Source organism: Sturnus vulgaris, chromosome 1 (genome assembly GCF_052056855.1).
Source record: "Sturnus vulgaris isolate bStuVul1 chromosome 1, bStuVul1.hap1, whole genome shotgun sequence".
NCBI lineage: Eukaryota > Metazoa > Chordata > Aves > Passeriformes > Sturnidae > Sturnus > Sturnus vulgaris.
In genome coordinates, this window is record NC_142243.1 from 89,976,844 (window position 1) to 89,997,173 (window position 20,330).

Genomic DNA, 20,330 nt, shown 5'->3' on the forward strand with positions numbered 1-20,330 from the left:
AACATAAAACTGCTGGCTTCATCAAGATGTTTTACATCTTCACTAAGAGGTTTCCTTGTGTGTGGGTAGAAGCTATTTCTGAATTCCTTGTTTCCTCATTTGTGGTTAGAGAAAGATTTTGAACAGACTGCAATCTTAAGAATAGTGAAAATGAGGCTGCAAGACCATCCTTTGACTACATACTTGAGTATTTCAGGCTTGTAACTATTAACAGATCAACCCCTAGCTAGTTTCAAGAGGACATCATAATTATAACATCCAGTAGGAACTACCAAGTTAAGAAATACTGATTTTTTCCAGAGAAGATGCTCAGAGGTGATTTTATCTAACATTTATTCCACTCTAGAACAGTGACTTTGAAACAACGCAATAGCTTTTACAGAAATTTAAGAGGTAGGAACAGATACAGAGATACATTCCTGCAAATTCAATTTAAGTTGGTGTCTCGACAATAAAAAAAACTACAAGCATGCAAGCAAGTCACCTACCCACATAAAAGACACATGAGAAAGTAGGACAACCTGAAATTCTGCACTAAGGCAAAAATGAAGTGATAGAAGTAATTTTTACAATGTACAGCTTCAAAATGTCCTTGGTAATTTCATATCCTTAAATTTTGTTCAGCTTATAGTTATTCCATAAATATAATTTGTCAATTTACTTTTATAAAATTATTGCAGAACAGTTTCTCACCTCTAGCTAATGAATAAATGAAATATCTAAAATTTTGACTCCAATACAAATAGGAAGAACAGTCTTTAACACCCCATTTATACTACTTTGATTTTAACATATATGCTTAATTTCGTTAGAAAGTTACTCTCACTATCTCATTTTTATTGATGATAATAATACAATATATGAACAGCACTCAGGAATTCTTGAGCCATACCTGTATCTTGGGTTTTCTGCAAGAACGTCCAACAGCAATGAACAGGAACCTCAGAGCCTCTCTTCCTAAAACCTCCTTTATGTGTAGAACTTCCATAATAAATATAAAAGAAGGCATTACTACATGGGGAAAAATAGTCTGAACACTAAACAAGTGATCTGCCACAGGTTTTTCTTCATTGAAAGACTCTGGGAGTATCTATCTCTTAAAGGTTTAGCTAGATATGGAAAGTTTACTTCTTTCCTCGTCACTGTAGGATTCTATCTAGACACTAAATGAAGGTTTTAAGTGATATCCACAGTTGTCTAAAGACAGAAGACAGTAAAAAGATTCCCAGAGGGAGCTCTCCTGCTACACAATAAAATTAAGTAAAGCAAACTCTCATCAAGAGCTCGGGCACTACAGATCAAATGTGTATGGATATTAAATTGTGATTTCAGATCCCAAGGAACTTATTACTAGAAGTCAGCCCTACATGCAAGATGGTTTTGTTTCATTTGGTTGTTGTTCAGTTTTGGTTGGGGTTTGTTATTTGATTTTTCACCCCTGCCCCAAATTTTTCTATTTGGGAGTCAATAAAATTTAGGATGTAACTTTCTGTAGTTGAAAGGGGAGTCCAGTTGCAGTAGTCTGTAGAGTTCTTTGCTTTCACTGACTGTTAATTAGCTCAAAGCTTGGGAGCAGTATATTTGATGTAAAAACTACCATCAAGTTCCCAGTAAACACTCTTCACCTGCTAAATGTCCTGGCAGAACAAACCAAATTAAGTGCAAAATTGGTTGAAATTTAATGAGTGACACACAGGTAAAGCTTCTATAGTTCATCAGCTACACCTTGAGGCACTAAATCATCTATTAAGTGCTAATTTATTAGCAAAAACTATCACTAATAAAAGTAAACAACCACGTCAGAAGAATGTTGAGATCACAAATGAACTTGTAACTCAAACTCTACTGTAAATTTTCCTTTTTTTTTAGATTCAGTGTGCTCCCTCTCCTGAGATTTACAAGGTTAAACTAGAAGTGACACGTTGACAGCAGCATTTGAATCCAACATTCTTGCATTGACATGTGGCAATGAGAATAACCCAGATGCTGCAGTCAGCCTATATATTAAGAATGGAATTTCCCATGGGAAGGTAAAGTTGTCTGATGTTTTTTTCTCAAAAAAGTGAGTGTGAACATTGTTGCATGCAGCCAGAAGGTAAAAGATTTATGGTCAATCTGAAAAAAATGCAATCCTCCATAATGGTTTGCTTATTTGTTTTGGAAAAAATTCCAAGTGGAAACAGCAAATATATGATGTTGGCCACCAGCTGTCAAACACAATCCCTGGAACATGGTGATACTAGCACCTGCATGTGTCTGCATGCATAAGTGGAAACATTACTCAGAATGAGAGTGCATTTTGCAGCTGAGAGAACAGATTCTGTTTGGTAGAAGGAAATATGAGAGTTTCTTCAAAATGAATACAGTTTTAAACTTTGCTGGAGCTGTCCAACACTAACAAGCACTCAGATCTATGTAAGATTGACTCCACCCTTCCCTTAATAGCCTAGTCAGTTCAGCAGAAGGTATATTCACTGTTCTCTTCCCAGCACTTCTCCCTTACCTTAGTTTTGTATCAGCTGCAGCCTTGAAACAAGCTCTATCTGGACTGGTATAAGATATAAGCATGGACCCAAACTCTATGTCTATATATATTTATATATACATCCACTTGCACATGTTTAGGCTTCAGTGAGAAAGTGTCTCTTCTAGAGCACAGTTCTTCAATAACATCTATCATATCACTGGAAATATAATTTAGTGTACACTTAATATGGAACTTTCTCAGAAAAACACAATTAAAAAAGCCATACATTTACCTATGCCAAAATGGAGTGGTGGTTTATTCAGCAAGCTTTATGTATGCACCTGGCAAGGAAAGTCAACAGTGCATATTTTAACATCTATAAATGTTTAGTCTAAGTTGAATTAATTATCAATCATTTTTCTTCATTGAATCCTTTTTAACAAGCAATTTGAGATTTAAAGTGTGTTTATTTTTGAAATGTCATGAACTATTTAAAACAGTCAAGAGAAATCATTTCCACACATTTCTATTTAGGGTCAAATTTGAAGTGATAAGTAAAGTGTTACAAAATAAACTTAAAGACAAATCTGTCACCATCATAGCCACTGTCATAGCAAAAGTGCTAAAAGATTATATAAGCAGGAATAGCTTTTCATGAACAGCAAACAGAAGTACATTTCTTTATTTCTTTTATTTTATTTTCATTCCTTCCTTCTCTTTTTGGACCCTTCAGCACTTAAATTTTACCATTTAAGAGAAGACGAACTGTAGAATGGGATTTACATCTTGACAAACAAACCTAAGTATAAATACCTTGTTTAAAGCAATCTGCAGAGATTTTACTAAGTGCAGCAGCTCTATTGGGATGGCAGAGGAAGCTGTAAGTTGCACTGATTTAGAATCCCCCTGGTATCGCAGGCTGCATTTCTCATCTCCAAATATGGTTCAAATTCTCTGCAGAGTAGCAACATGACTCAGACAACATCCAGAAGTTCCTGAAAAAGGGGAAAATTACAGCTGCAAATCAAAGAGGTAGGAGAGTAGGAAGAAAAAAAAGAAAGACCAAAACAAGACACACCACTGCACCCATTTCTCCTGTGGGGAAGGAATAAGAAGACTGCATGACAGATTAGTCATGTTGCTTAACACAACACTAAGAGAAAAAAAAAGTGACAAGGGTGTTATGAAAACCTGAACAAGAGAACAACATATCAGAAATGTACTGTAAGCTAATACTGCCATCTAACTCCCAGAAATGCAGTTTTTTATTTTATCAGCATAGCCTTTGACTTTAACTCGCAGTGCTTATCCACACAGCAAAAGAAATTACACTCTGTATGCATTATTATTGTCTTCAAAATAATATTTTTTTCTAGAATACTGGTTGAAACCTCTGCCTCTGCTGAGCTACAGAGACTAGCAAGGTATAATTAATGACAGTAAGAAACAACACTGAACTGGTAGGTACCACGAGGTACTCCTATACAAATCTTTCCATCAGATACTTGCATTTGTACAAGTTCACAAAACATATACACAAAAATAATCCGTGTCATTTAAGTTTTCTGCTCATGCATATAGTCTGAAAAAGCAAAATCTTCGGGTTCAAAATACCTTCAGAAATCTCCTCCATTTGAGCTTTCTCAGATTGGTGGCATTCCCATGCATCCTATCCCCAGGTACTAGGAAGAAGAGCTCAGCACCTTTCCACATCACTTCCTCAAGAAGGTGTAGAGAGCAATGGGGTCACCCTTGCCATAGAATATATCAGTGTAGTTACAGAGAGCTTTTCTTTGGTGAACCCATGTTAATGGTGCCTGATAATTGCATTATTCCCTAAATGCCATTAAATTTTCCTGCATGATCCAACTAAGCTGCATCGCAGTTTACTATCCCTTAAACAGATACATCTCCCCGACGAGATAAGAAAATATTTTTGTTGATCCATTTTAACTAGAGACTTCCTTTTCTGCAAGTTTCTAAAGCAGTGCCTGTCAATATTCACTTGCCAGTTCCTTAAAGAGTAAACCCCTCTCCTATTAGAGAAAAATAACATCAGTAGGTTAAACCAACTGAATGCACATTTTTTCCTGTCCTTAGACAATTGAAAATAATGGTTTTCCTTTGATTAGAAAGAATTGGAAATGTTGATAGATTTAGAAAGAGCTTTTTGTTTAACATAGCCTGCACTGGGCTACTGTGGAAATAGAATACAGATACATTTCTACTTTCTGTCTGACTGCTTGCACATTTCATGAAAATATGGAACATTTTCAGAGTAGTGAGACGTTCAGGTTTTCAGTGGGTTCTGTCAGAATAATATGTAAGTAAACAAATGATACATTCACGTCCTCCCTAACTTCAGACATAATCTCAGCAAATTAAATTGATACACAGAAATCTCTGCTTAATTTTTAATTTATACTCCTATTAATTAATCATCTTTTAACAACATTAATTTGTATATTATAGAAATATGTTAATGTGTTTCCTGCAGTCTATCAGGACAAACAATGAAGATATGTTATGCTGTCTATTTTCCTGAGACAATTAGATCTGTCATCCTAATAGCAATGCTGGATGCCCTTTTCCTCAAGTGCTGCATAGGAAACAAATATAATATTTACCTTGGAAAGGCCAATAAACAGTTACTCAGTAGCTTTGGTATACACAAGGAAAAAGATGAATCTGCTAACATGCTGTGAGCTGGTATTTGAATAGCATTTAGAGTAATATAATTTCAGAAAACAGTTTGCAATAAAACCTGCAGTTTGGTGCAGAAGAAGAGAGGAGTGATTATGAACCCAGATTCAGCATGCCCCTGGCACTAAAACAGTCTTAGTCTAAGATGGTACATTCCAGAAACTGACAGTGACAAGAGATAATGCTAGAGAGAAAATAATCCTAGAATTATAGAATGGACTGGAAGGGACTTTAAAGACCACTTAGTTCAACACGCCATGGGCAGGGACACCTTCCACTAGAGCAGGTTGCTCAAAGTCCAGTCCTTGAACATTTCTAGGGATGGGGTCTCAACAACTTTTTTGAAAATGGTGCCCAGAATGATGTTGGATTTTTGAGTAGTAATTAAGACAATACTAACATTATCGATCATCATTGCAGTTTAAAAGCTAATTGTTAGAGTCCTCTGAGCCACAGATAAACTGTAACTTTAAAGCCATCCACAACACTTAAATTTGCAAAAATGCAAAAGGTTATGTCTATGAATGTGCACTACATCTGCCCTTCGTTTTTTAACCTTTTCTGGTAATTAATGAACATGCACTTAACAAAAACTTTCACTCTAATTGGAAATGCCCAACAAGATTTAAACTTGTCATTACTTCAAATCTTTCTTTTGAAAAGAGACAAAAAAGGTAAATGCAATTAGATCATTCCAGTGACAGTCATAGCAAACATTCTCTTTATTGTTACTTGTAGAAGTAATTGCTACACTCTTCAGTATTCACTGTTAATTACTATAGGTAAGGCATTAAGTAGAAGACTTACTCCTGGAAGCCATGGCAACTTTTGTTGCTTAACTACCAACTAAAAAACGTTTAGCTAGCAATTGTATGAAACATTTCTTGTTTCTTTCCTAGTTTATTCTACCACACCATCCTATGGTTGTATGCAGGGAAGAGTTATACCTTTATCTGTTTTATCTAAACCTCACAATATTATGTATATAAAACATGGTCCATTTTGCCAACACAGGTTACAGTATCCAAGCAGGAAAAAAACAGCCGATACATTCTCAGAAGCCCACGTCACTGAGCTGAGATGCTAGAAAATTAATCAGAAACTGCTAAGGCAGCAGGTGTAGTGTTGGAAGAAAAGCAATCGATGGAAAAGTTGCCAGGTTTCATAAAAAAAAAAGAGAGAAGACTATTGATTCTTCAAATTATTACCCAAAGAAGCTATTGTGACAGAACATGTGACAAACAGCTTGGATGGTGAAGCAGTCGATGGTAGAAATTACCATTCCCAACTTGTTTAGGATATATAATATTTTTATTTTACTATCTGCAGCCAAAATAAGAATGACTATAGCAAATTACCTTGGTACTTTGAGGCTGGGACAAAATGATTCTGAAACTCCACAATTCTTGTAAGTAGTAAAACAAGCCTTCCTTTTTTTTTTTTTTTTTTCCTAAAACAAAGCAAGACTCTATTTTGTCCATTAGGATGTAATCTACAAAATTCTCCCTAAAACATTTGTTCCTCATTATTTTGACCTGCACCTTGGTAGTACGTTTGAATTTTTATTAGTTGATTTAATTTATATTTTCTTACTTAGAGAAATAAAAATAACTTTCAAGCTAATAGTTTGGCAGTCCATTTATCAATTAGACAATCAACTTCTGAAATGATGAAGACAGGCAGTGCCTTGAGCTGCAATACAGGGTACCACAATGCTCAGAGCTCCAGATAAACCATGAGCATTGAAAAGACAAGGCTTGATGAGAATCAATGGCAATATTATTCAGAATGTGAGGTTCAGTAAATAATGAACAATTTCAATTACCCAAACATCTGCTAAAAGAAGATTACACCAAAAAAGTAGAGAGCATTATTCAGCTCACTGAACTCTAGCAGCCTAAATTGTTATTAATCAAAAACTAATCCAGTCACCTAAACATCATATCTATAGAGCATATAATAAAAGATCTTTCTCAGAGAATATTTAATTCCTTATCTCCAAATTATCATCCTAGTCTGCAGAGGCTCATTTTTTGTCACTAATTTTAGAAGAAGTCCAGTTGACTAGCTTTGGCAGGTAAGATGCCCACCATATTCCAGAGTACTGTATGAATGCTTTTTGATGTAGAAGTCAGAGATTGCTTTTAGCTATAATTCTGAACAACAAGGATGAAGTGGCTGAGCAAAATGTCACACGAAGAAGTAACTTCAATTAAATCCATAAGTAAGCAGAAGAGTTAATAACCTTCAGAAATCAAAGGAGAAGCAGCAGCATAAACATTTCCTGTCTTCAAGTAGATATTTCAAGCAAATCATTCTCTCAAGGAAGGTCAGAAACACATCAGATGATCAATATAGCTAATAAGTTCTGCATTAACTTCAAAAATAAGAAAACATACAAGAAATGGCAAAAGTCAGACTCTTAAGGGTGCAGACAAGAAGAAAACGTAATCATGTAGGTACAGTTTTAGGAGAGGACAAGGCAAGGAGTTGCTCCATAAGAATCAAGTTAAGAGTCATTGAAAAAACCTTCTTGTGTTGGCTCCTGAATCATCAGCATCAGAGGCTGACCTTGAAAAAAAACAGTAATATCTAACTAATAATCTAACATTGTTGCATCAATGGAAAGATTAGGTCTGATAAATTGCCTATTCCAATCAACAAAATGGGAATAGCAAAGGAAAGAAGGGGACTGCTAAGCTCCTCTCTTAACTCTAGTTGGCAGACCCCTCAAGTATGCTTAAAATATGTACTTGCTGATGAAAATTATGGAGAAAGAATCATACGACCAAGAAGAGTCTCGTACTCAACTAGAATCTCTGATTCAGATTTGGATGCTGAACTTCAGTGAGAATGTCTGCTAATCAGAGAAGTCAAGAAGAGAAGAAAATGAATAATCAGAGGTCTACAAAAGCATACCTAATTGAAATTATTGAATTAATCTAATTTACCTGAAAGAGAGAAAGGAAAATACAAATACATTTTAAATAAATAAATGGCTTCTGCAAAGGAGGGATTAATCTGTTTTTCTTACCTATGACAGATATGAAAGAACAGGTTCACATTACATCATAAAAGAATCAAGGTAAAAATTAAGAAAAATTTTTGGGGTAAAGAGAGTGAAGCACTAGAATAGATTGCCTGGAGAGGTCATGCAATCTGTTTACTTAAAGGTCTTAAATATTTATCAAGCCTTTTACTAATCAGGAAAAGGTATTCATACTTGGAAGCAGAGAAACAGGTTACAAAAATTTAAGTTGCTCTGGGATGATATTCTTCAAGTCTTTGGCACCATCTGAATAGTGTAATAAGCATAAGGTACTGGAAATTTTCATTAATGAGAAGAAATGCATTACATAGTCAGCTTTCAAGTATCCTAAAAAGAGGGCTAACTGAGGACACCTTGCCAAAGTATGTTTTGGATAACTCTAATAATGTTTGGAAATATTTCAGAAGCAGAACAATTGATGTAACTTAACAAGCCAAACTTGGTTCCATCAAAGAATTAGAATTAGCTCATTAGAAGCATAAATAATATTAGTCAACTTGAAAATTGACCGAATAGGATACTATTCTGTGTTGTAAGTCTTCATTAAGTGAGGCTATATTAACTTGTCATAGCCCAAGCTCATGCCTAGGTAAACAAATGCAGATTTCTCATTGAAACATTTACATAGACCTCATATTTGACTTAATGCCACAAAGTAATTTGATTTTTTTTAATTACTATACAATATCAAAACACCCTAACTGCTGAAAAATTGTCTAATCTCAAAAAAAAAGTGTACAACTATCAAGGAATCTGCTTTTATTAATTATTGTCACCATTCATGAAGCTTACTCTACAATAATAAAACAATTATATATAACTCTTGTATATAAAATTCACAGAATGCAGAGAATCATGAAATCATTAAGAAACAGAAATCAGAGGAAATATATACATAACAAAAAGCACTCTAAGAGGAACCTATTGCATAGCGTTTTTATAAAGTGGTAAAATTTAACTTTAGACACAGAAAAAAAATACAACAAAGTTATGAGGAAGAAGAGTGGGTCTGTCCTTTGAAAAGCAGTCACTGAATAAGAAACCTCTGGGTCACGGTGTGCACAGTCTCATTTGTGCTGCATGTGAGTAAACAAAATCAAATAAAACAGGAGAGGAAAAGTTTTTCACAAAATAGAGATTAAGCCTGAAGAGATTGAGGCAGGTGCTTTTAGATGAACAATATCCTCTCTTGACATCAGTCAGTCTTTTGCCAGTATTGTACTGAGATTTCATCCTTCAGTTTCTAAACCAGAATTTTACATATTGTATCACAATCAAAGCCTAAGGACTTGTAAAGTGGTACTTGAGCACCAACCCAAGAGCAGTTCAGTTGGAGTTTGTTTCTTTAGCCCACGCTGCTGTCTGGCAACAGGCAGATGAGAAAAAATTTGCTACTTCTTACATTCAAGATAATTCATCTTTTTTGACAGCTTCTGCAGCAGCTTTTGGAAGTCTTAGCAAAATACTTCTTTAGTACTCAGATACTGAGTGGCAGATAAGAAACTGCTATCAACGACTGTATATTTTCAGTCTGAAATATTTTGAGACTCTTTCATACAAGGATGAGCAGGTTAAGGTTTTCAGGAATAAAGATGAACCACCCATAACTAAGACAACTAACTGAGACAGTAAGTGAAAAGTATAAAGAGAAAGAAATGGTGCTTCTCCAAGTCACTGAGGAAACAAATTAATGGATACAGTATATTCATTTCTGTAATCAGTTTGCTGCCCTGGAATTCAAAATTTTAGAGGTAAATAGGTCACAAAACCCCCATAGAATTATGATCTTTATAATACATACTGATTCTAAGATGCCACAATGGAACACTTCAGAACATTCATGTGAATGAATGACTACCTTCATCTTCTTCCTCTTTCACAGTAAAGAATACATGTAAATTAAGCATGTGAATAGCAGCAACATACACTCCTCTCTCTAGCATCCAAACACCTTTATAGAGGAATATATAAGTACTGGTCAATCTTGAAAAGGAACACCCCCATCACTTCAAAAAACAATTCGTATGTCTTGACCTACTCTTCCTTTTCAAATATTAGTTTCAAACTCTAGCCTAGTATCCACTAAGTTCGTTCTGATACAAGCTTCAATTTTTTTGTCACTACTGCCTTGTTGTTCAGTGGTATCATCTGCACATGGGCACTCAAACTGCAGTTGCCACTGCTCATAAGTGCTGCTGTACTTTGCTTAACCCAGACATCCAGCTCCTGAGCTCCATGAAAAAATTATTAGTTGCTGACAAGGAATATAGAGTGCTGCAGCAGAACTGAAAAATATTAGAAGTTACTGATATAGAAAGAATAAATTAATTTTCCATTAGTAGTAGATTGAAAAAGGATTGTATTCAACGTGCACTGAAGACCATGAAACTGGTGCTGAGAAAATACTGAAAAATATGAACACTTTTAGCTTTCTTTCAGCATCTGTTGGAAATTTTTTGAGACTTATTTTCTTTAATGAAGCCTAAAAAACCAAATAAGAATTTAAATTTTGTTGAATTCCATAACCAAATAATTTTCTTCTCTCTCCCCCTCTGTTTTGCTTTAAACCATAAACTGATATTATTTCAATCTGACACCTTTGATGTTATAACTGGACAATTCAATAGCCTGTTTTCATCAATCGTTTACACTTCATATTTAATTTTGAAACTTACTCCCATTTCCCTTCAATGGGTACTGCTTGTGTATCTGAGACTGGGCCACTAACCATGTTGGGTCTTACTGTAGCATAAATAGTTCTCAACCACAGCAAAAGCTCCCTGGAATTTTGAACAATGCATTGTCTTGATTCATTTCCCTGTATTTTAATTGCCTTTATGCAAGCCCTTGCAGAAAAACTGGAAATAAATCTGATGCAAATTCTTATTATGTTTATCTGTAAAGAAGCCTTAAAACATTTTATCTTAGCAGTCTTAAAATACTGAAAAAGTTAAATTACCAGTTACAGATGCAAGTTGATTTTATTTCTTTCCAGTTGTTAATTGGGGGGAAAAAGATTGCTCAGGTGTACTTGATGAGATATGGCTACTGCCTCTGTGATTGCTCATTTCTGAAGCCCAGCCCAGTGTGCCTATATCCACAGGGACCAGTTTTTCCATTCGATGCCAATGGGTGCAGGTGATACTTTCTCATTTGCAAGTTCAGGTGACAGTGAGGCTCAGTGTGAGATCAGACACATGCAGAGGACAGCAAGTGATGCAGTTACTGAGTGCTGCAGGCTGGGCACTCCCTTTTAACAGGACACACATAAAACACTGCCAGCACTCACATAACACAGCACAGATGGCCAAATCCCCTTCCTCCTTTCCAGGTGGTTATGGGGGAAGTTCGGCTTGTGAAAGCACATGGCCACACTCCCTAGATCCATGAGCCCATTTCAGATCCCCTGGACATCAGCAGGAACAGTCTCTTCCCATTCAACACCCACGCCCCTCACAAGCATCTCAGTCACAGGTCACTCAAGATACACTTACCCAAAGTAAGGTCTTCCTGCTCACCAGCTAATCCAACCACAAACCCTCATGCACACCGAGACAGGCGAAAAAAAAAAAAAAAATCACAAACACTCCAGCCCTCCAAATCTCACACTGGTGGCTGACACGGAGGTGCACACCTGCTCCAGTTGAGCCAGACAAGCCCAGGTGCACACTCACCCCAGTTTGACTCTACCTGCTGACCCCAAAGTGCTGATCCACTCGTGTCTATAGCCCCAAAGCTTGCAATTAGTGCCTATATTGCTGCCAGGTAGGGTGTTATTGCCCAGAAATCAGAAAGAATTTCATAAAACATGACAGGCAGCAGTGACCAGCACAGATCAGACATGCAGAAACTAGCAATGGTTTCTATATTATCTGCCCTTTTATTATGTGCCCCTTGTCCTCCATCTCTGCCTTCCTTTCTCCCTGGGCCCCTTCTTTTAAGGATTTCTTAAATTTTTTACAGACCTGCATCCCTCTCACCTATCCCAAATCCTCTTATTCCTTGTCTCCTTGTCTATTGCAAAGCCCAGGCCAGACCTCTCCACAGCTGCCTCTGGGTTTCTTAATGGTGGTCATTCTCGCTCCTTTACTTTTCCAGACCCTATTTCTGCAGCATGCTTAGGCTCCCATTTGAAATTAAGCTAGTGTTTATTCTAAAATTACCTATGCTTTTGCAAATTGTTTGAGTTATTAATCTTTAACATTTCAGTCTCTCACAATAGTAACTGGATATCAGTCTGCAGTTTGCTTCTTCCCCCATCAGAAGTCATTTGTCTACTTATGCTACAGGCAAAACCACCCCAAAACGGCCATAGAATCATGGAACATCTCAAGTTGGAAGGAAAAGATCATCATGTCTACTTTCATTCCAAACCACCATAGAATTTACATCTCTGAATCAGAAATATGATACATATAGCCAACAGTATGAAGTTCAAGGATTTCTAGATATACCTATTTCAGAAAGTGACTTTGTTTCATTTTTAATAGAAGTCCATATTAATGGAATCTGCTTTCTCAAGCCTTCAGATTGTCGGTATTAACAACGAATACGTCTCAATAAATATTACTTTGTGAAAGAACAGAGGGTAACTCAGGCAGGGACAGAAAAAGCTGATGCTTTTGGAAATTTGTCTCTAAGATACTATCTCTATCCTAATATTTTTATGTTAGGAAAGTGAAAAAGAAAGTAGAAGACAGTTCATTGGGCTTTTTGGGAGTTGATCATCATATGTTCCCCCTCCCTCTACCCCCTGACTCCATTAAAGGACTGAATTCTCTCATAATGGCATTTTTGGGTTAAAACTCTTAAACTCTCAATTAACCTGTAAATAAGTCCATTTCTTATTCTAAATTCACAAAGAATTAATTGAAAATTAAGTCTGCATTTATCTCCTTATTAATATTTTTTTTTAACTGTACTGGCTTTTGTTTCATTTTTTGGGGGGGTGGGTGAGAGGTTATAGCAAAAGAATTAGTTTTGCAATGCTTCATTATCCCAATGTCATAGTGAAAAAGCACTTTTCTAAAAGAGATTATATAATTTTTCTGACATTTCAGGCTTGCTTGAAAGTCACAGGATTGGCAAATAAATCTAACTTTGCAAATGTTAGTCAATAGCCCAAATGTTATTCTTCTGTTTTATCTTTTTTAGAAAATAATTTTTCAGAGAACATGTTAAGCCTCATTGCTTATGTCAATTTTACAGCACTCTTACCTTATTGATTTTCATGAAATTTAGTTTTGCAAAGCTGTAAAAGCATCATCGCATTTGTGGTGTTCCAGCAGAAGGGAATCTACCATAAGCTTTTATACTGGTTACATGTGAATCATGAGAAGCCACAGCTAAGAGAAAAACAAATACTCATCTTTGAGCAGAAAAAAATAAAAAAAGAATGGAGGTATGTTCTTTCAGTTTTGTTATGGTCTTTCACTGCATTAGCACTCGGTTTGTTTAGTGTCAGAAGATCCACAAGGCAAATGTTCTTACTCCATGAAGGGAAGAAAACATTGAAGTACACTGGCCATTAAAAAAAAAAAAACTCCTAGCAAATGGAATGCTAATAAACTAGTTGATTTGGGTAGTAGCTGCAATATTTTAATTGTATTCAATTTCTCATTAAGAGATTTTTCAAGACTGTAAATCTTCACATAATTTAGGTGGTTGGAAAAAAAGGGTGCCCAAAGGGCATGTTTTTTCCTTAATTTCAAAAGCGGAGTCAAGGATGCAGGGCAAGATGCAAGTTGTAATGGGTCAAATGTCTTCCCACAAAAAGCAAACTAAAGGTTTCGTTGAATACAGTGTCTCTTGCTATCTTTGAAACAATTTTCAAGGGGATATGAGAAGAATAAGTAAGAAAGCTTTGAAATACTATATTTTGACTATTGTTGTTTGTTTATTTGCTTTTTTCTTATTATGCAGCCTGCAGGCAGGTTCCCCCAAAATATGGCACACTAAATAAAGTGAATTCATGACATATAAGTCTGCCTTAGAAAGGATTTACCAGTAACCACAGTTTATCTAACCGTGGCACCAATCTGATGTTCCACTTCTGCATGGCATCTGAGTTCATACAGGATTCATTATCAAATGAAGGCTCTACATTGCAAGTAATAAATATTTTTTTAGATAAGAAAATAATGTTCAAACCTTCAATAGATATACTTCAGGAATTTAATACTGGACATCAATGCTCTAGCAGTGTAGCTAGTAATAAAAAAAAGCTATATTTATTAATTGGATCTTTGTCATTTTAGAGGAAGAACAGAGCATTAAGTTTAGTATTATTTGAACACTCACAGCAAAATAAGAGAAGCAACAGATCTTAGAGTTGGTTGGGTTTCAGAATAAATTTTGGATTACATACATAACATTTAAACACGGCCTAATTACTAAACACAATATACAGCTAGGTGGCTATATTATTAGTCTCAACTTTTTATCACTTTTCTTTACATGTCATCATATATTTTCTAGTGAATAACCTAAAGTAGTATTGTAATCCTCAGGTTTTTGGTATTTAGGTTCTGACACTACCCCAATTAACATTAACATTTAAAGAAATTAAATTTAGCAAATACAAAATGAATGGTTTCTATTACAGGCAAAAATGTGAGCAAGAGAATACACAAAATCACTAGCAAAATATTATCTGTCTTTTACCATCACTGAAATATGGAGGGAGGAGTGGGGTGCACCCAAGAATAAAGCCAATTAGTGGTTCCATCAAGTAAATAAACCTAGAGAATAAATGAGTATGAGTTTCAATTAATTTACTATCTCTTGGGCTTGCATGATTGAAATATCATTGAATCTGTCAGGATAGTATTTGATTCCCAAAGTGAACAGAATATAAATTTGTGTAAGGGGTATAGGACATATACATAAAAATGTACTGCATTGTGTTCCAAATTCAATCCCTTCTACCAAGTTTCTCTGTGGTTACACTCAAATGCTTCATTGATTTTTACATACATGGTGTGGAAATGGGAAGATTTTTTGTAATTGCACAGAATTTTGGAGGCAGATGAGAAAAATAACAACTAGGCAAGATACTTAAAAGTAACCCAAGCTTAAAAATCTAGACATGAGTCGGTACGCCTGATCTAACAATATTAAACATCATGTTTTATTTTAGTTCTTGACAGAACACTGTTTAAGTTTGGCTCTGTATCTCCAACAATCCTCAGATCCTGAGCCTGTTAGAGTCAAGTATGTTCAACATTTGCTTAGATGTATTCTCACCTCCTCCACCCACACTAATATTTATGCTGTGGATTTGTCCTAATGACAGTTCTTGACAGTGAAATTATTGTGATCAAGTATCTCTTCTCTGCTTTTTGACACTGGATATTTTGTGCTTAGATCAATTATATATTTCTTAGTAGTTTAGGCTGATCATATTCACCCAATAAAACCACAACTCTAGAGCAAAATACCACTTTTTTCTCAAAACTCTAAGCACTGCCAACTTATCTGTCCTGATGTCTGTGTCTGAAAGACAGCAGCACACTGGTGGAGCAATGCATCATAGATGCTGCTCCAGCAATTATTCTGATTTTTGGTAACATGCACACGTAGACAGACTTTCTTTCCTGGTGCAGAAACATCACATCCTCATTTCAATCCTCGTAAGTTTTACTTCTGCAAATACAAAGCTCACCAAATGATCTGTGACAGTTGTTTGACTTGTAGGGAGCAGAGCCCCAGTAGCTGGGGAAGGACAAGTGATGCAATGCAATATTTGACAAGTGATGTAATGGAAAAAAAGAAGTTCAGGATCATTTCCTTGGCTGTCTATGGATCCAAGCAGCTTCGGTGAGCAAAGCTTCCCTGTCTCACAAACACAAGGTTTTCCCCTACTGAGGAAATCTACTAATTCACAATGAGAATAAAAAATACATATTTAGCCACATCACCAGAAGGCCCTACTACTGGGCTAGGATGGAACTTACCTCAATACAAGAAAACAAAGTTAGACTGCATCAAGTGAGGTACTGAGTCACTATAATCCTGTTTGCAGGAAACTTAAACCAAGCTCTGTTTTCCTGACCAAAAAAACAAAAAACCAACCAAACCAAAAAATCAACAAAACAAAAAACAAACGAACAAAAAAAGACACGAAAAACACCACAAAAAACCCAACCAAAACAAACAAACAACCCCCAAACAAACAAACAAAAAAAAAACCTCCAAAAACAAACAAAAAAAATAAAAGGGACAGTACCTGTCCAGCTTCAAAATCTAGTTTTCTCTTAAAAGTTTAACTTCAAAGGAACTCCTCCCTTTATTTTCTTCAAGCAATTATATGCCTTTAGTGATTGCTTCTGCCATATTTGCAATGCAGTCAAGAGTCAGGAGCACAGCCCTTGCAATTTCAGTGTGTCAAAAAGGAAATTTCTCACATAATGAACAGAAGTGGAACTCATCTGTGCTTTGAGTAGTAACTTCCATTCTTTTAACAATTACTAAAAAGCTCTCTCATTTAAATATTAACACAGAAAATTAGCATTATTCAGTAGGCTCTGCAATAACCCACAGATTTAAAAAGCACTCTCTAGAAGATCCCAATGCTTAGTAACAGAAAAAAAAAAAACCAACAAAAAAAACCCAAAAAACAACCAACCAACCCCCCATCCTCACAAAAAAAAAACCCAACCAAAATAAAAACCTAAATCTGATTTAAGTTACTATTTTCTATAATTGTAATGGTATTGACTTGAAAGACAGACTGGCAACAAAGGTTTTAAATGTTGATTGTTGAACTGAAAGACTGTTTTACACGAGGCTAAGAGTTTCCAAGAACAAAGATTTTTTTTTTAATAAATCATCATTGAAGATCTGAGCTGTGTTCAGCTCTACAATATCAAGGAAATAATAGAAGCTAAAATAACGCAATATTGCCACTCAACATAAAACATAATATCTGGCAACACCCTATATAAATCTCTCTCTTGGATATAGATTTAATTCAGTTCTTTGGACAATAATTTCTTGTAAAATTATCTCCAGAATCTTCTGAGTATTATACCTTGCATTTTTCCATTATCGTATTAAGATTATTTCAAATCAAAAAGATTCTGCAGATAACAATTCTGGCATAAGTTTAATAAGCTAAAGATTGAGAAGAGGATCCTCATGTCTTTTACCAGTTTGATTAAAAGTTGTAATGTTTCCAAGGCACTGAATTTCTATGGGCCCCAGATACAACCCAGAGTAGGTTCAGTGTCAGCACTGCAGCAGAGAGTTCTAAGCCCTAGGGTCAGTGTTCTCCTTTGCCCACTTCCCCCAGAAGGCTACGTACACTTCAACTACAACAGCTAATAAACCCTTTTGTCTTCCTTCATGCAACTGTTTCCACAAAACTCTAGTGTCCTCATCCAGCCTTGTATAAATATTTCTTTATTGCACTTGCAGCTCTAAAAATATCTATCCCCACCATAACATAATTCCATGTAAGCTCTATTTGTGCTCTTACAGAAATTACCCTATAGACCTATTGTTTTCATCTGTAGTTAAGTCTATAGAAGCTGGCTATAAAACTCTCTTTTGCCTTCTGAATATCACCTTGAAAATGCAAAAGAAAACAAAACATCAAGATATAGTATTCACACACAAGAGGTCTAAAAATCAACTGAAAAATCTGATTTCTGTTGCATTCTACTGAAAATAATTTCTTCAGCTGGAAAGAAGAACCAAGTGTCTTTTGAAATATGTAATGCTTATTACAAATGCATAATACCCAGGGTTTTAAGTAGGACAAAAGTGTTTCTTATTGCATGAGTAGCTAACAGAAAAAAAAAAAGTTTTAGTTAAATATTACCATATGTTTCATACTCAATGTGAGCACAAGTACTATAAAAAAATTGTTTTCCCATCATAAAAGGAAATCACATACAATAGAAAAAAATATTGCTATGGGTAAAGAAATGAACAGTTTCTTGTGAACTGTGCTTGCACCATTTTCACACATGTTAAAAAGGAATTTGTTTTAGAAGGCACTGATCTTGTGTAAGAGAGCAAAGTTCATCTCCAATTATAATTGTAGGGGCAGAACTCAACCCCTACAGCACACACTGCTGTACAAAGCTATGGCACAGCTGTATCCTTCTGCTGCACTACACTATCTTGAAGTCCCAGCAAGCAGAGTTGAACAGCTGAGCTGACAATTGAGGAGGCAGAAGATCAAGTGAGCAGATATTCGAGGCTGTCTGTATCCAACACCTTCCTGCTTTCACTCGAGTAGGAAGAATGCTCACAACTTGGTCTTTCCCTTTAATCTCTTCAAGGGGAGCTGAGTGCTCAGTACATTAAAAATCACAACCACAAAGAAAGCATAGCCACCTGTGTTTTATTATATTTGATCCTACACTGATACAGTGTTAAAATACATGACTACTGAAATACATATTCTTTTTTTTTTCCTTTGCAATCTTTTTTGGTGGGCAGGGAATTCTTTTTTTTTTTAATTTCACTGCAGGTCATCAATAAAGGTAAATAAAATACTGAAAATGTTTCTCAAAGATTAGCAACTGCATTACAAGGTTTAGAGAGGGAGGATGGGAATCAGACACCTGTCCACTGTGGTCCATGCCATCTATATGTATTCAGGTTTAATCTGTACTAAAACCTAAATAGACTAGTGCTCCATCCTTAAATGTAAATAAAAGAACTAAGGTAACATTGCCTTCCCACAGCAGAAAAATTGTAAACATTTCAGAATTTAATCAGAAAAACATGTTTCCAAAGTTTAACTGAAAATCAATTTCTTTTCTTCAGTTAATTTCATTCTGGCATTTCTTTTTATTTCTTTTTAAAATCATGGGATCAAACAGTAACTTTGATTCTATATCACTGATGTCAAAAGGGTTTTTTCAACTGACCTGCAATTATGCACGATCAGAATGCATCCGGAAATTACTTATGCTAGTATAATCCACTACAACAGCGTCTCAAAAATTAGTACAGGTAGACTTAAAGGAGAGCAGAACAAAAGATGAGAAGGTTTTTATGTTGGGACTGGTATGGAAATTCTAATCTTCTTCTATCTGACTGGTCTGCAGCTACTCTCGGTCAATGAACAAGGTGACTTAGCAACAGCTTCTCTCTGAGAAAAAGCAGAAGGTATCACAGGTATCACAATGAGGGTCAAAGATCACTAGAATATGCTCTTTAATATTGGTTCCTATGACACCCAGTGTCTTTCTATTTGTCTCGGTATAACTAGTGCTGAACACAATCATAAGATTAACTAAAGAAAATCATCTGTGAGAAAGAAAAATCAATTCCCATTTACAGAAACATTTTTATTCACATATGCACTAAGTCTCATTGAGCCTAGCCAAATTTATGAGCTTTCTTTATGAGAACCTTTAATGACTTGGAATCCCATGTATATTCAGAAAACATTACTCAGTTCAGAAGCAGCTCTAATTCAGCACTATTAAAAGGAAACACTCCACGAGGTAGGTTTTTCATTATTTCTGCTGCTCATTGGGGATGATTGAGCTCTGACCCTCATTTAAATTTAAATTAAATAGGAAAAAAAATAATATCTTTTAAGTCTTACTTTTTCTTTGAGAGAAAGTAAGGAATTTTAAGGAGGTCCTTGTAATAGAGTAGAAAACAGCTTCCAAACACAGAGAAGAAATGAAAAAACTGGCACAGGTCTAATAATCTGTTTTAGAGAAATCATCTCAGGATCAAAAATCAGAATGCAATTCCCCTTGAAAATATTAATGTTTTCCTGACATTTGCTTTGAGATCAACCTAGGATAAACAGCAAATTAGGCAACAAAGTTTCTAACAGTAATGTACTTGTGGAGCAGCTCCACTCAATTTATTCCTCAATAATCCTAGAAATCAACACTGAAACATTGAAACAAATTGGTGAGGTTGGTGAAACCGAATATTCAAAGCTGAACAATCAAGAAACTTTTTTCCTGCTTTCCCAACAGATTGTTGCATCCTAATGAGTTATCCCTTATCTCCTTGAAGAAACACAAGGTTCTGAGTACATGAAGTGTACCACTAACAATAAATAGTAACTACTGCATAATTTGCATTAGATAAATGTCTCAATATTATTCCAGTGGAGACAAAATGATTAAA

General features: G+C 35.5%; 1 long non-coding RNA gene across 1 annotated transcript in view; it reads right to left on the reverse strand.

The window, feature by feature from the left end:
- Window positions 1-343: 343 nt before the first annotated feature.
- Window positions 344-20,330, reverse strand: part of LOC148225348 (uncharacterized) — a 75,852-nt gene continuing 55,865 nt past the window's right edge. The window contains exons 3-5 of the long non-coding RNA XR_015802551.1: window positions 3,281-3,462; window positions 2,760-2,808; window positions 344-981 (exon numbers count right to left, since the gene is read on the reverse strand). This is a non-coding gene — a long non-coding RNA (uncharacterized LOC148225348). The remainder of the gene's footprint in view (window positions 982-2,759; window positions 2,809-3,280; window positions 3,463-20,330) is intronic.